This window comes from Theobroma cacao, chromosome 10 (genome assembly GCF_053813885.1).
Source record: "Theobroma cacao isolate CCN51 chromosome 10, ASM5381388v1, whole genome shotgun sequence".
In the NCBI taxonomy this organism is placed as follows: domain Eukaryota; kingdom Viridiplantae; phylum Streptophyta; class Magnoliopsida; order Malvales; family Malvaceae; genus Theobroma; species Theobroma cacao.
Genome location: NC_142648.1, coordinates 26,151,605 through 26,167,849, shown reverse-complemented (window position 1 = coordinate 26,167,849; position 16,245 = coordinate 26,151,605). Strand labels below are relative to the sequence as shown.

The window sequence follows — 16,245 nt, the reverse complement described above, 5'->3', positions numbered from 1 at the left end:
TACCAAACATGTTGCAAGTGTGCAATAACTTTTGATTACACGTGAAATTGAAATCCACAAAATATTCATGTGACACAAATTTTCACACACTTTATCAGAGCAAATTAATATATAAGATCTGCTTTTATACTACAAAAGAAAAAAGCACATATAAAATTTATTGTAGTTGGGAGACGTGCGACAGAGCAAATGTGTGGACGATGGGCGTTCCATCAGAGTAGTGGAATTTCGGTACGACTGATTGAACTGTCTCAGCACTTAAAGGCGAAGGGAGGGGCCTAGTAGGGGCCCTCGCTGTCCAAAATTACAAAAAATTTTATATTATTTTAAAATTTTATTTTTATTTTTTAAAAATTTAATAATTCTATTTTTTTTAAATATTAAATTTTTTCTCTCATTTCTTCAATCTAAAATCTTGACTCTACTAGTGCCAACACTGCAAACACCTCCCCTGTGCTTTCCAGTTCACCGCAATTGCCTTCCCGCCATTCATGGCATGTCTTGTCAACTTGGCTTGTTAGCTTCTTGCGTTGCATGGAGGTCGAGGGTAGATCTAGTAATTTATATTTTTATTTTAAATGTGTCAGATATGATTAAATATGAAATATGATTAAATACAAACACGACACGAATATTATTTATATTTTAAATATAAAACACGTACACGTATATATTTAATAATCATGTAACATGATACGACATATTTAACACGTTTGCTAAACATGTTAATATATGACACAACACAATTAATAACACGATTAAATAAAAATATTTATAATTAAATATAATTTTATTATTTAAATTTAAAATCAATAATTACAAAAACTATTACAACAAAACAAAATAACAATAGCATCAAATATAACAAAACAAAATTTAAAATTAGAGTTTGGACATAACATAATTACATTATTATCTTTATAAGATTTAAAAATCTTATTAAAATAATTATTTAAAATTGTTTAAGTAAAATTAAAACAATCTTTGACCATTAATTTTTAACAAGTTCATTGTCACGACCCGATACTCCCCTCGAACCCGTGATAATCGCCGTGACGTCCCGATGGACATTCATTGCCCGGAATGCCAACCGGAACCTCGCAAGACATTAATATCACTTTTCGCACCTCCCTTGTGAGCAACAGTTGTTAAGTATCATGTTTTGAGAGATTATAAACTATTTCTAAATCAAAACAATAGAAAAATAATTTTTTTCTCACAGGGGCATTTTGGTCATTTTCTTTTAATCTCAAAACTAGCTAAAAATGTAGCATGCGAGTACAGAACACATAATTCATAATCAAAAATAAGTTTAGATGTTTAAAACATTCATTTAAAGTGAAACTATACCTATTTGAATATAATAAAAATATTCAATAAAATATTCTATTCTCCTTTAAAACAATATTTATAGATTTACCGGTAAGTAATTTTTGTAGCATAAAAGCTAAATAAATTCATACATACTGCAATACAGTAAGTCAGAGTATTTAATTTAATTTACAATAACAAGTGGCTCCCTGAATAACCAAAAGTAAGGAAGACTGTGAACCTACAGTTTGGAGGATGCAAATCCAATGGTAGCCTTCGATAAAATCAACTATCTGCAACCTATTCTGAGCCTGAAATAGGTGGAAAGGAGGGTGGTGAGATTATATAATCCCAGTGAGTAAACAAACATCATCCAAAATATTTAAAGTCGAGTAAATGGAGACGATTGAAATAAATCATCATATTGTAATTTATCACCTTTCAACTCATTTCAACCAAATAAAATCAATTCATTTAAATCGAATAATCAACATGGCTTATGAATTTCTTAAAACTTGGCTTGTGCCAAAATTATTCTCATACTCAGTTGTCAGGGATACCTTGACCTAGGGCTATCTCAACCGAGTTTGCCAATGCTGTTAAAAAGTCATGTAAGCATAAATCATGTTTTTATTTTGAAAACATAGCCATTCATTGGCGTTGGTTGAGTTCACCCTCACGTGGTGGTTTGACGTGAAGTGAACTCTAAAAATTGTACCTCGAAAGTTACCCTACGCGCCTCCCTAATCGAGGTATGAATATAACGGGATTTCGTGCCCCTATAATAGGCTGGTCCACAGAACCCGCCACTGCAGTGACCAATCAATAATCCACCAATTCAGTAAAATTTGCAATAGCATGACATGACAATTATTTTATTTTACAGCCTCTCAAGGCAAATCAACAATTCATACATTTTCAGCACATTTACCAATTCAACCATTCATGCCAATTTTGCCATAAGCCAATCAATTAGAGACATAAATTTACAACACATCAAGTGGTCTCCAATTACTCTATTTTCAAAGCCATCATTCAATTTCAAGACAATTTATAAAATCATTTCATTTAATCACATTTTGTTTATAAAACCAAAAATTTATCATTTAAACTCATTTTTCATAAAATCACAAAAACGAATTAAAATTCACTTCAGATAATCAAGATGATGATAAGGTTACTCACTGTATCAGGAGTTTGAAATACTCCTATTTTCAGTCCTTTGACACAACGTCTTTACCCTTGTTAGAGGGCTCACCACCTATATACAATACACAACACACAATTCAATATACTGTGTCATACCATTAGAAATCTATTTTAGGCTATTTACGAATGCATGAAATGGAAAGCGAATTGTTCGGATTATCGTCTAAACACGGTGTTCTACACAAATTCAATTGTATACCAAAATAAATTGGTATTGGCCTAATTCGATCTATCACCCAATTAATTGGCCAATATGTCCAATTCAACTCCAATTAACTCCATTTTTCTCTCAATTCTTCAAATCACCAAACACAAGTCAAATACCACAAAATTTAGCAAAACCATTCTCACATTTCTTCATGAGAATTTCGGCCATGGTGAGTGTATCAACATTATGATTTTTCCTACTTGATTTTCTCACCATAATTCATCATTTCCTAACCAATTCACTTGAAATAAAATCAAATTCACCATCAACACTCTACAAGGAAGATTCGGCCAATGATAAACTCATGAGGAATATGTGAATTTCAAGCTTAATTCTTACACTTAATACCATTAACAATTAAAAACATCCATATATCTTAAAAATCTATCTAAATCATCATCAAATTCTCTCTCCTAGGTGTTTGGTTAGCAAGATACCCATCATGAAATCATGTGATTCAACCATGGAAAATGCAAAAGAATGTATGGGAAAGGTAGATCACAAGTCAAAATCAAGAAATTTTTCCTTTGATTGCTTGATTACTTGAAATCCACCAACTTTCTCTTGAATTTTCACTCTAGGGTTCTTGTTCTTTCTTTTCTTCCTTTGTTCTTCTTTGGCCGGCCATATGAATGAGAAATGGGCTGATTTTGTGCTAATTTATAAGGAAAATAATAAAGAAATAAAAGTTTGACACTTGTCACCTTATCATTGGTCCATTTTTAAATTCTTAACTATTAAGCTTTCTTTTCTCCACCATATAAAATCCTTCAATTATCCATGATAATATTGGGTAAAATCCATATGCTGGACAAGTGTTGGGTGGTGCAAAATTACAATTTTGCACCTGGGGTGGCAAAATGACTATTTTACCGCTATGCTCGAAAAAATGTTAGAATTAAAATTTTTCACTTCTCAAACTCAAATTATGTTCTAAATAGTCAATTTTGATCAAAAACTTCTTCCAACATTCCAATTTTAACCTCGAGTGGTAAAATGACCATTTTACGCCTAAATCATGAAAATTCCAATTTGACTCTAAATCGGTCCTCGAACTCCGAATCACCATTTTAAGTCATTCTAGGGTTTTAAAATTCTCAATTTCATCTTAAAATTTCTATTTGGACTAGTTCAAGTCTTAATTCAACTTAATTGTACCATTTGGTACATTGCCATCCTTTAATGATTTCTTAGGTACCCAAGTAAGCAAACATGCATTCTTATGTAAGAATGGCATAATAAACATATTGTAGAGCCGGGCTTGACAGCACTACCCCCTTTAAAATAAAATTTTGACCTCAAAATTTTATTTACTAAACTCAAAGAAAAGATGGGGGTATTGTTTTCTCATCTAATGCTCGACTTCTTATGTCCTTGTCAAACCCTGCTTTGTAAAATAATTATAATATCATTCATATGCTCGATAGAATGTTTGTATATTTAGGAAGTTCGAGAAATCGTTAAAAGACGATATTGCCCCTAATGGTATCATTAAGTCGATTAAGCCTTGAACTAGTTCAAATAGGAATTTTAAGGTGAAATTAAGAGTTTCACAGTTCAGGGATGACTCAAAATGGTAATTAGGAGTTCGAGGATCAATTCAGAGTCAAATTGAAATTTTCACTATATAGGGGTAAAATTGTAATTTTTCCATCTGCGGACAAAATTTGAGATTTTGAGAGAATTTAGATCACATTTGACAAATTGGGGAATGATATGAGTATAAGGGATAAAAAATATGTCTATGGGCAATTTTTCAGTTTTTGGGGCAAAAATGTAATTTTTAATTTTAAGGGGGCAAAAGTGTAAATATCAAAAATTACTTCACCAAGACTTTGGATAAGTTTGAGAATTTTATCTAAGTTATGGATATTTTAAGGAATAATGTGTGGTGGAGATTTAAAGCTTGAAAGATAAGAATTTAAAAAATAGACCAATAATGTAGTGACATGTGGCAAGTTTAGATTATTATATTATTTAACTATAAAAATCAGCCCACACCACCATTTTCTCTTCATTATGGCCGGCCATAGCAAGAAAACAAAGGGGAAAAGAAAAACAAAAACCTAGGGGGAGAAATTCAAGGAAAAATTGGTGAAAATTCAAGGAAACAAGTGACCAAAGGTAAAATTTCTTGATTTTGACTTGTGCTTTACATTTCCCATGCATTTTCCATCATTTTCCATGGTTGAATCATGGGATTTGAGGATGAATTCAATTCTGGAAAAATGGGTTAGGAGAGAGAAACTTGTTAGATTAATTTGATTTTAAGTTATGTTAGTGTTTTAAGTTAGTTTAGCATATTTAGGAACAAAACAACAAGAAAAGAATTTATTTTCCTCCATTACCATTATTGGCTGAATTTTCTAGGGGAATATTGGCTGATGATCTTGATGTTTATTTGAGGAATTATGATGAATAATGATGAATTATGAGTCTAGAAAAATAATGAAAATTTTTGGAGCAAAAATATGAATTTTTACCCATTAGGGGTATTTTCGTAGTTTGCTATCAGGACTGATAATTTGCACCACACCGAGGGACATTAAGTCAATTTTGGTGCAATTGAGGTATAGAAACTGAAAAAAATTAATTTGAGATTAAATTGGACGCGTTAGTAATTTAATCGGGTAATAGGCCGAATTAGGTCAGCACCGCATTTAAGCGGTAGTCGGATAAGTTGCATGTCATATCATGCATATATACCGAGCCTGAATTGATTTTATAATGGTCAAGCATTGATGTGGTGAATTATGTATTGTACATTGTGGATAGGTGGTGAGCAAATTACACTGGTAAAAGTACCAAAATTGTGCTTGAAGACTGGGATTAGGAGTACATCGACTCCTAGAACTGTGAGTGGACAATTTATCGTCTTAAATATCTAGAGTAATTATACTTGTTTGATGCTTTTATTGAATGGTGAATTTAAATTATAAAATATTATGTTTTCCAATTAAAATATTTTTTAATAAAAATGAGATTTATACTGGTTTTGAAATCAAATATTGTTTTGAGAAAATTGAGTATATGGAGACTGTGTTGAAATTTATGATTTTATATGTTATTGAAATTGGGGCTTATGACATTATGGTAGCATGATGGCTAAATTTGTGGGGTTGGCATGAAATATATGAACAATTTTGGATTGGTCTCGGTAGACTGGATTACATTTTATTCGCCATATTATGCTACTGGAATTTTTATGGGTCTGGTGGTATATTAAACGGTCACTGCAGTGGTGGGGGTTTCCGTGGACTGCCTATGAGAGGGGCACGGTAACTCAATTATATACTTACCTCCGGGGGGAGATGTTGGGTGAAGTATCTCCTGAGGTATGATTTGAGTGCACCTCACGTTCGGGCCACCACGTGAGAGTGAGACTCAGCCAACGCCAAGGAACGGCTGTGTGTCAGATGTGAAAACATGTTTATGGGTATGGGTCATTGAACAGCCTTGGCGGTCTCAGTGGCATACCTTGACGAAGGTACCTGCGAGAATGATATTGGCAGGGGCCAAGTTTAAAAAAATTCATAAGTCGGGGAAATTTTGATGAAAAGAAATTATTTGGTATAGATTGAAACGAATTTTGTGTTATGAACATTATTGAGATATAACGTTTTTATATTGTCTCCATCTACTCGGTTTTAGATGCTTTTGATGGTAATTGTTTACTCACTGGGATTATTTAATCTCACCCCTCTTCTTATCCATTTTTCAGGCTCAGGACAGTTTGTTGATAGTTGATTAAGACGAGAATTAATCTCGGAGTTGCATCATAGGAAGTAAGGGTTCGTAGCTCTACACCTTCTTGGTTAGTTGGGGGCCCACGTGTCACTGTAAACGAAATTTCATACTTTAATTATCTTTATTACTATATGAATAAATTTATTTTACTCTTACGCTACAAAAGTTATTTTAGGAAGACTTTGAAAATATTGTGTTTTAAGAAAATAGAATATTTTATTTAATGTTTTTATTATATTCAAATAGCTATAATTTTACTTTAAATGAATGTTTTAGACTTCAAAATTTAATTTAAATCATGAAATATGTGTTTCCACTTACATATTACATTTTTTCGGATTTCGAAATTTCAAAAAAAAAAATGACGAAAATGCCCCAGTGAGCTAGAAAATAATATTTTTATTGTTTTGAGTTGGAAACAACTTATGATTTCTTGAAATGTGAGATTTAATAACTGTCGCTCACCGGGGAGATGCGGAAAGTGATGCTAAGCCTTGCGGGGTTTCGATCGGCATTTGGGGTAATGAGTGCTTATCGGGACGTCGCGGCGGTTGTCACGGGCCTGATGGGAGTTCCGGGTCGTGACAGTCCTCCCCTTTATAAGAAAAATTTCGATTTGTTCACCTCATTTACCTCCAATTCAACTTGAGTACTTCACTTATGTCTATTATTATCCTTTAAAATCATATCAACAGTAACCTTCACAATTATGATATCTTATATTCAAACACCAAACATGTTTTTATTACTATCATTAAACTTGAACCATAACTCCCTTTCAATCATACCAATTTTGATCGCATTTTATACTTATTTAGGTATACCAATCACTATCTTATTACTTCATTCCATATCAAACTTCTCGACTTTCATTCATTCATCCTATCCTCATACACTATTGTGCAGTTTACGGCATCATTAACACGCCATACTCATTCCTGTACATATCCTCAGCGTTAGGGAAGATTAATGGCTTCAATTATTTTCACATACTTCATGTTTACCTTGCATTTAGGAAATTTCAATCTTCTTAATCCTATTAATCCATCTCATATGGCTTAATCGCACTATAAATTACATTCCCTTAACTATTTCCCTAAAATTCCTTAGGTCACCATAAATCGACTTCTAATAAGATTCTTGATCATTACATTATCTATACAACTCATCAAATATATTGAGTTCAAATCCCGAACCACTAAAACCATTCTTCATTTTAGTTGGGTACATCACTAACTCCACACATACGTATACACGCACATTTAAATGTCCATATTCCTTATTATGTATACGGGTTTCTTTTTTCAAATGCCTTCAAAACTAATTTCTCTTTGTTCATTCCCATCCATAACCAAGATTCAATAGAATAATCTTCATAATTCATACAAATTCTCATCATGCCTGTGCATAGTTCCACATCATTTACATACTTATACTCTCTTCTTATCATTTCCAATTATATGCTTAAGTTTCCTTGTACTATATATCATTGCATCATAATGTCATCTCCATTGAATTATAATCTATTATGCGTGTATGCTTTATAATCCCATTGATGCCTCAAAGATTTATCTTAACTTGATCATTGCATCTTATGCAATACCACAATTCCTAAGAGTCATCTTTTTTCCACGATTATCCTTCATGCCCCTACATTACCTTGTATCCCTCTTGCATTCCGATATTGATTTGTCACTTAAAACTCAGACTCATTTGAATCATGTATGCCTCAAGCATTTCGAATTCCAATTTCCATAATATATTAGGAAAGTTTCATTATCCGACTTCATTATCAAGGTCAACTTCTATCATCCTTTGTTCCACTCTTTCATACGAATATAACATCATTCTCCTTTAACCAATTTACAAATTGTACTTGAAATTACAAGACTTGAAACTAGATTCTCCTAAAATACTTTTCAATATTAATACTAATATCACTCTCAGCTTACAGCTTCCTTTTTTTATAACCACATAACTTAGTACTTGCTTTCACGAGATCTATGGCAAACTTCTCTTGAGTATTTCCTTGGGGATATCTATCTTAAACTTATGTTTCACAGCAGGTGATCACTTAACTCGTGACTTAGCCGTTTGGCTCCTTAGCAAGTTTCAAAATCACACATCTTATACTTATCTCGTATAATTTATAATTCTTTCTCAAAGGTGTTTACACATTCTTGAAACACTTAATCACTTATGTGCTCTTTCATACTCCAAGTATATCATTTCCATAAAGGCATGCCCTTGCTCACCAAAATATTTAAATGCAGGCTTAACTACCCATGCTTCAACTTATCTCCAAGGGTTTCTAGCATATCACGTAGTTTACTTGTGTTGTCACTAATCCTTTCCTTTCAACAAAGTCAAGACAAGATTTGTAAATTCTCGTAACAATATTCTATATAAACTCATTTGCTATATCGTTATTGAAATCTTTATCCACACTCTTATCACTTGGTATTGACATCTCTTATCAATATCTCATACATTCATCTAACCTTTCCCTCACTTCCTCTTTAACCTTTTACAAGGTTTACTTTATTTCTTAAGATTTGACTTTAGTCAACATATGTCAAGCCCGACCTTATAAAATACTTGCCATATCATTCATGTGATTGACAATATGCTTGCACACTTGGAAAGCCTCGAAAAATCGTTAAAAGACGACAATGTACCAAATGGTACAATTAAGTTGAATTAAGCCTCAAACTAGTCCAAATAGAGATTTTAAGATGAAATTGAGAATTTTAAATTCTCAGAATGACTTAAAATGGTGATTTGGAGTTCGATGACCGATTTGGAATCAAATTAGAATTTTCATGATTTGGGGGTAAAATGGTTATTTTGCAACCCGAGGTTAAGACATGAGTGTTGGATAAAATTTTTGACTAAGATTGATCATTTGGAGTATAATTTGAGTTTGAGAAGTGAAAAATTTTAATTCCGACATTTTTTTTAGCATAAAGGCAAAATAGTCATTTTGCCTCCCCAAGGGCAAAATTGTAATTTTACACACCCAACACTTGTCCAGCATATGGAATTTACTCAAAATTATCATGGATAATTGAAGGAATTTATATGGTGGAGAGAGAAAGCTTAATAGTTAAGAAATTAAAAATGGACCAATGGTAAGGTGACATATGGTAAAATTTTGTCCATTAATTATTTAGCTTAAAAATTAAAACAAAATCAGCCCATTTTCTCTTCATTATGGCCGGCCATAGCAAGAACAAAGGGAGAAAGGAAAGAACACAAACCCTAGGTGGGAAAATTGAAGAAAAAGTGTGGGATTTCAAGGTATTAAGCTAATAAGGTAAAATTTCTTGATTTTGACTTGTGATTTACACTACCCATGCTTTCTTTTTCACTTTCCATGCTTAGAACTCAAGTTTGCATGATGAACCCTTGCTGGCCGAACACCTAGGAGAGAGAATTTGATGATTTTTTGGTTAGATTTTAAGATATTCTAGTGTTTTTAGTTAGTTAGTGATGTGTAGCATGAAAAGCCAACAAGAAAAATTCATTTTCTCCGATTATCCATCATTGGCCGAATTTTCTAGGGAGGATATTGAGGCTGAAATTGATGATATTTCATAATATTTTGGTGGTATTTAATGATTGGTGAGGCTAGAAATTTAATGAGAAATTTTGGCATGAAAATCTGAATTTTTACCTAATGTATAGACATGTGCAATTTATGGTTCGGACAGATAAATTGAATCATATTCACAGTCATTGAGGTATTTTAAGTATAATTGGAGTGTAGAAAGTGAAAGAAATCGATTTGGAGTTAAATTGGAGGTTTTAGCCAAATTACACTGAGAATAGTATGAATTAGGTCGAATACTGTATTTAAACGGCTATTCGAACATTTTGCATCACATTTCGTGCATTCATATAGATTTATAGAGCCTGAAATAGTTTATGATAAATTGACACAATTTATTGAAATTCGTGTCACGTATGATGTATAGGTGGTGAACCCTCTAACAAGGGTAAAGAGATTGTGCCCAAAGACCGGGAATAAGAGTATATCGAACTCCTAGTACTGTGAGTAACCTTACTATCGTCTTAATTATCTAAAGTAGTTTTTATCTGATTTTGTGATTTTATGGAAAATGAGTTTAAATGGCAAACCTTTATGTTTATAAACAAAATGTGTTTAAATGAAAAAATCTTATAAATTGTCTTGAAATTGAATGATGATTTTGAAAATAAAGTAATTGGAGACCCCTGATGTGTTGTAAATTTATGATTTGAATTGATGGCTTATGTTAATGTGTTGGCATGACTGGCTGAGTTGTGATTTTTATGAACTGTATGAATTGTTCTATTTTACATTTGCAGGCTAGGTAGTATTAAATTAACCCTGTTATGCTGTCAAAATTTTATTATATAGTGGGTTTATCCTACTGTAGGGGGCGGGTTTTTTGTGAACCAACCTATTAGAGGGGCATGGAATTCTCGATATATTCTTACCTCAGTGAGAGGCGCGGATGGATAACTCTTGAGGCTATCACTTTTAGAGTTCACTTCACGCTAACCCACCACATGAGGGGGAACTCGGCCAACGCCAAGGAACGGCTATGTTTTCAAAATAAAAATATGATTTATGCGTACATAACATTTTATTAGCCTTGGCGGACTCGATTTGGGATAGCCCTCGGCCAAGGTATCCCTGATAATTGAGTATGATAATGATTTTTGGCATGAGCCAAAGTTTTGATAAATTCATAAGCCATGTTGATTACTCGATTTATATGAATTGATTTTATTTGGTTGAAACAAGTTGAAAGGTGATAAATTACAATTTGATGATTTATTTTATCTATATCCATTTACTCGACTTTAGATATTTTAGATGGTATTTGTTTACTCACTAGGATTTTATAATCTCACCACTCTCCTTTCCACTCCTTTCAGGCTCAGGATAGTCGGTAGATAGCTCATATCGTGGAAGGCTATAGTCGGCTTTACTACTCTAAAAACTGTAGGTTTACTGCTTTTGTGCACTTTTCTTCCTTCTAGGCCCACAAGTCACTATAAAGTAAATTTCACATCTCGGTTATCTGTATTATAGTACGTATGAATTTATTTAGCTTTTACATTACAAAAATTATTTACTGATGACTCTATAAATATTATTTTACAAGAAATTAGGATATTTTATTGAATACTTTTATTTTATTCAAATAGTTGCAATATCTTTTTTAATAAATGTTTTAGATACCCAAATTTATTTTAAATCATGAAATATGTGTTTTCCACTTATCTACTATATTTTAGTTGGGTTCGAAAAATTTTAAGAAAAAATGACGAAAACGCCCTTATGAGGCGAAAATTATTTTTCCACGGTTTTGAAGGGAAAAAAGCTTAAAATTCTTTAAAAACGAGGTTTGGCGATGATTACTCACAAGGGAGATGAGAAAAATGGTACTAAAGCCTTGCGGGGTTCCAGTTGGCACTCCGGGTAACGAATGTCTACCGAGACGTCGCGGCGGTTGTCACGGGCTCGAGGGGAGTACTAGGTTGTGACAACATATTATTCATCTTAACACTCCACATGTTAATTTATTTTTATGTAGCCATCTCAAAAATCTCTAACTTTTCTTTCTCTTACATGCCAATATATAAGGCAATAAAGAAACTTTGCAATTTCACTTAACATCTTTATCTTAATACCTCCCCAATGCACTTAAGACTCCAAACCAAAAAGCTTAGTATCAAAACTAATGACCATTCTTCAACTCGTGAGTTTCATCTTCATGCCACTCCCAATTTGCTCGTGCTTTCTAGCCATAAAGGATTCTTAACCAATTACATTTATAAAGTAGATAATTCACTTAATTATTACCTCTCGTCCTTACAGTTATAAGATCAAGATACCTCAAATTTAGGATGCAGAAGTTCCCTCCTAGAGCATATCCAAAAATCCACATATTTCAAGTCCTGCCTTAGGACATCTTTCCCATATGGTGTAATGAATTCACAATATATACATCATCATACACATAATTACTTATTATTTATGGTATCCCACTATTTTCATTATCCATTTCTGATCATCTTCCTTGTCTTATAACTCCAATGGTTTATTAACTTCCAATACAAAGACCATGAAAATAGTTCATCTTTTACTACACTTATACACACAATCCTTATTAATAAAAAATTTATCTTTTTCAAGTTTCTTCATTTATCTCTAATGGACCATATTTGTATTAGATTATCTTCCTATAATGTTATGGCATCATTTCATACTTCCTCCACCCTCAAGCTTACAATCTTTGACTTTATCACATTAATCACTCAAAATATCATCTAGAGCCTCATTGATTTCTTCCATATCCTTTCGAATTATAACCACAGTTAAGATTCCCAATTTCACATCTCCATGATCAATTGTTAGTCTTACCACACTGTCTCCCAATATCCTGTGCAATTACAACACATTGAACTCGCTTATTATAACATAGTCCCCTAGTTCAATGTGTTTGCTCGGGAATCATTTTCTCTGATACAATTTATCCCATGAACCAGAATTTATTTATTTAGCCTTGCATTCGGAATCATATAAAAAACTCACATACTACGATAAGTAATGATCTCCAACAAACATCATCAATTCAAATAATGTTTTATACCTCATCAAAATCTAGGGTTATCACTCCAAAAGTTCATCATATTAATCGATATCCATTTCTTAGTACTGTAAAATACATTCATTGTTAATTAGGGTAATTGCTTGAATCATTAATGACTTTCTACATCAGTCTTTAGTAATTATTTAAGATGATCAACCTTGCCACTAAGATAAATATCTTTCTTTAATAGCCATAATACTAATCCACTTCCATCCTACCAAAAGATTCCCAAATCTAGTGAAATCCTAGGCAAGGCACTTCTTAGACTACTTGGTTTGGGTTGCCATCGGCTCCTAGCAGTAGAATCTAGCGATCCCTCGCTAATACTATGAGAGGCATTAGCACTACCGTCTCTCCTAGACATGGTGTGTGCAACCAGCGCACCTCAAAACTTATACGCAATCAAGTAGTAATTTCTTAATTATTTACGCATCACAAGAATGGGTAGGTTTCTATATGTAGGTGCATGCATTCTATTCAACCTAACCTGACTTAACTTAACTTAACTTAGTGCTACACTGACACTGTAAATTTTAAAACAGCTTTAAAACCAAAAGCTTTGTACCCTGATCTTTAAAACCAAAAGCTCTGATCTTTAAAACCAAAAGCTCTGATACCAATCGAATTGTCATGACCCGGTACCGCCCTCAAGCCTGTGACAGCCGCTGCGACGTCCCGATGGACATTCATTGCCCGGAATGCCAATCGGAACCTCGCAAGGCTTTAATATCAGTTTTCGCACCTCCTCTGTGAGCAACAGTTGTTAAGTATCATGTTTTGAGAGATTATAAACTATTTCCAAATCAAAACAATAGAAAAATAATTTTTTTCTCAAAGGGGCATTTTGGTCATTTTTCCTTAAAAATCTCAAAATCACCTAAAAATGTAGTATGTGCGTACAAAACATATAATTCATAATCAAAAATAAGTTTAGATGTTTAAAACATTCATTTAAAGTGAAACTATACATATTTCAATATAATAAAAATATTCAATAAAATATTCTATTTTCTTATAAAACAATATTTATAGAGTTACTGGTAAGTAATTTTTGTAGCGTAAAATCTAAATAAATTCATACATACTGTAATACAGTAAGCCAGAGTATTCAATTTAATTTACAATAACAAGTGGGCCCCTGATAACCAAAAGTAAGGAAGACTGTGAACCTACAGTTTGGAGGATGCAAATCCAATGGTAGCCCTCGATAAAATCAGCTATCTACAACCTATTTTGAGCTTGAAATAGGTGGAAATAAGGGTGGTAAGATTATATAATCCCAATGAGTAAATAAACATTATCCAAAATATCTAAAGTCGAGTAAATGGAAATGATTAAAATAAATCATCGTACTATAATTTATCACATTTCAACTCATTTCAACCAAATAAAATCAATTCATTTAAATTGAATAATCAACATGGCTTATGAATTTCTTAAAACTTGGCTCGTGCCAAAATTATTCTCATACTCAGTTGTCAGGGATACCTTGGTCTAGGGCTATCCCAACCGAGTCCGCCAAGGCTGTTAAAAAGTCATGTACGCATAAATCATGTTTTTATTTTGAAAACATAGTCGTTCCTTAGCGTTGGCTGAGTTTACCCTTACGTGGTGGTTTGACGTGAGGTGAGCTCTAAAAATTGTACCTCGGCAGTTACCCTACGCGCCTCCTCAATCTAGGTATGAATATAACGGGATTTTGTGCCCCTCTAATAGGTTGGTCCACAGAACCCGCCACTGCAGTGACCAATCAATAATCCACCAATTCAATAAAATTTGCAATAGCATGACATGACAATTATTTTATTTTATAGCCTCTCAAGGCAAATCAACAGTTCATACATTTTTAGCACATTTACCAATTTAACCATTCATGCCAATTTTGCCATAAGCCAATCAATTAGAACCATAAATTTACAACACATCAAGTGGTCTTCAATTACTCTATTTTCAAAGCGATCATTCAATTTCAAGACAATTTATAAAATCATTTTATTTAATCACATTTTGTTTATAAAACCTAAAATTTATCATTTAAACTCATTTTCCATAAAATCACAAAAACGAATTAAAATTCACTTCAGATAATCAAGATAATGATAAGGCTACTCACTGTATCAAGAATTTGAAATACTCCTATTCTCAATCCTTTGACATAACGTCTTTACTCTTGTTAGAGAGCTCACCACCTATATACAATACACGACACACAATTCAATATACTGTGTCATACCATTATAACTCTATTTCAGACTCTTTACTAATGCATGAAATGGAATGCGAATTGTTCGGATTATCGTCTAAACACGGTGTTCTACACAAATTTAATTGTGTACCAAAATAAATCGGTATTGGCCTAATTCAATCTATCACCTGATTAATTGGCCAATATGTCCAATTCAACTCCAATTAACTCCATTTTCTCCCAATTCTTCAAATCAGCAAACACAAGTAAAATAACATAAAATTTAGCAAAACCATTCTCACATTTCTTCTTGAGAATTTCGGCCATGGTGAGTGCATCAACACTATGATTTTTCCTACTTGATTTTCTCACCATAATTCATCATTTCCTAACCAATTCACTTGAAATAAAATCAAATTCACCATCAACACTGTACAAGGAAGATTCGGCCAATGATGAACTCATGAGGAATATGTGAATTTCAAGCTTAATTGTTACACTTAACACCATTAACAACTAAAAACATCCATATATCTTAAAAATCTATCTAAATCATCATCAAATTCTCTCTCCTAGGTGTTCGGCCAGCAAGATACCCATCATGAAATCATGTGATTCAACCATGAAAAATGCAAAAGAATGTATGGGAAAGGTAGATCACAAGTCAAAATCAAGAAATTTTACCTTTGATTGTTTGATTACTTGAAATCCACCAAATTTCTCTTGAATTTTCACTCTAGGGTTCTTGTTTTTTCTTTTCTTCCTTTGTTCTTCTTTGACCGGCCATATGAATGAGAAATGGGCTGATTTTGTGCTAATTTATAAAGAAAATAATAAAGAAATAAAAGCTTGACACTTGTCAGCTTATCATTGGTTCATTTTTAAATTCTTAACTATTAAGCTTTCTTTCTCCACCACATAAAATCCTTCAATTATCC

At 32.7% G+C, this 16,245-nt stretch overlaps 1 long non-coding RNA gene across 1 annotated transcript; it reads left to right on the top strand.

Moving 5' to 3' along the window:
- Positions 1–4,754: 4,754 nt before the first annotated feature.
- LOC148760518 (uncharacterized) lies at positions 4,755–6,679 on the top strand. The gene is made up of 3 exons (XR_016023246.1): positions 4,755–4,852; positions 5,504–5,583; positions 6,450–6,679. It is a non-coding gene; the product is annotated as an uncharacterized LOC148760518 (long non-coding RNA).
- Positions 6,680–16,245: the final 9,566 nt, after the last annotated feature.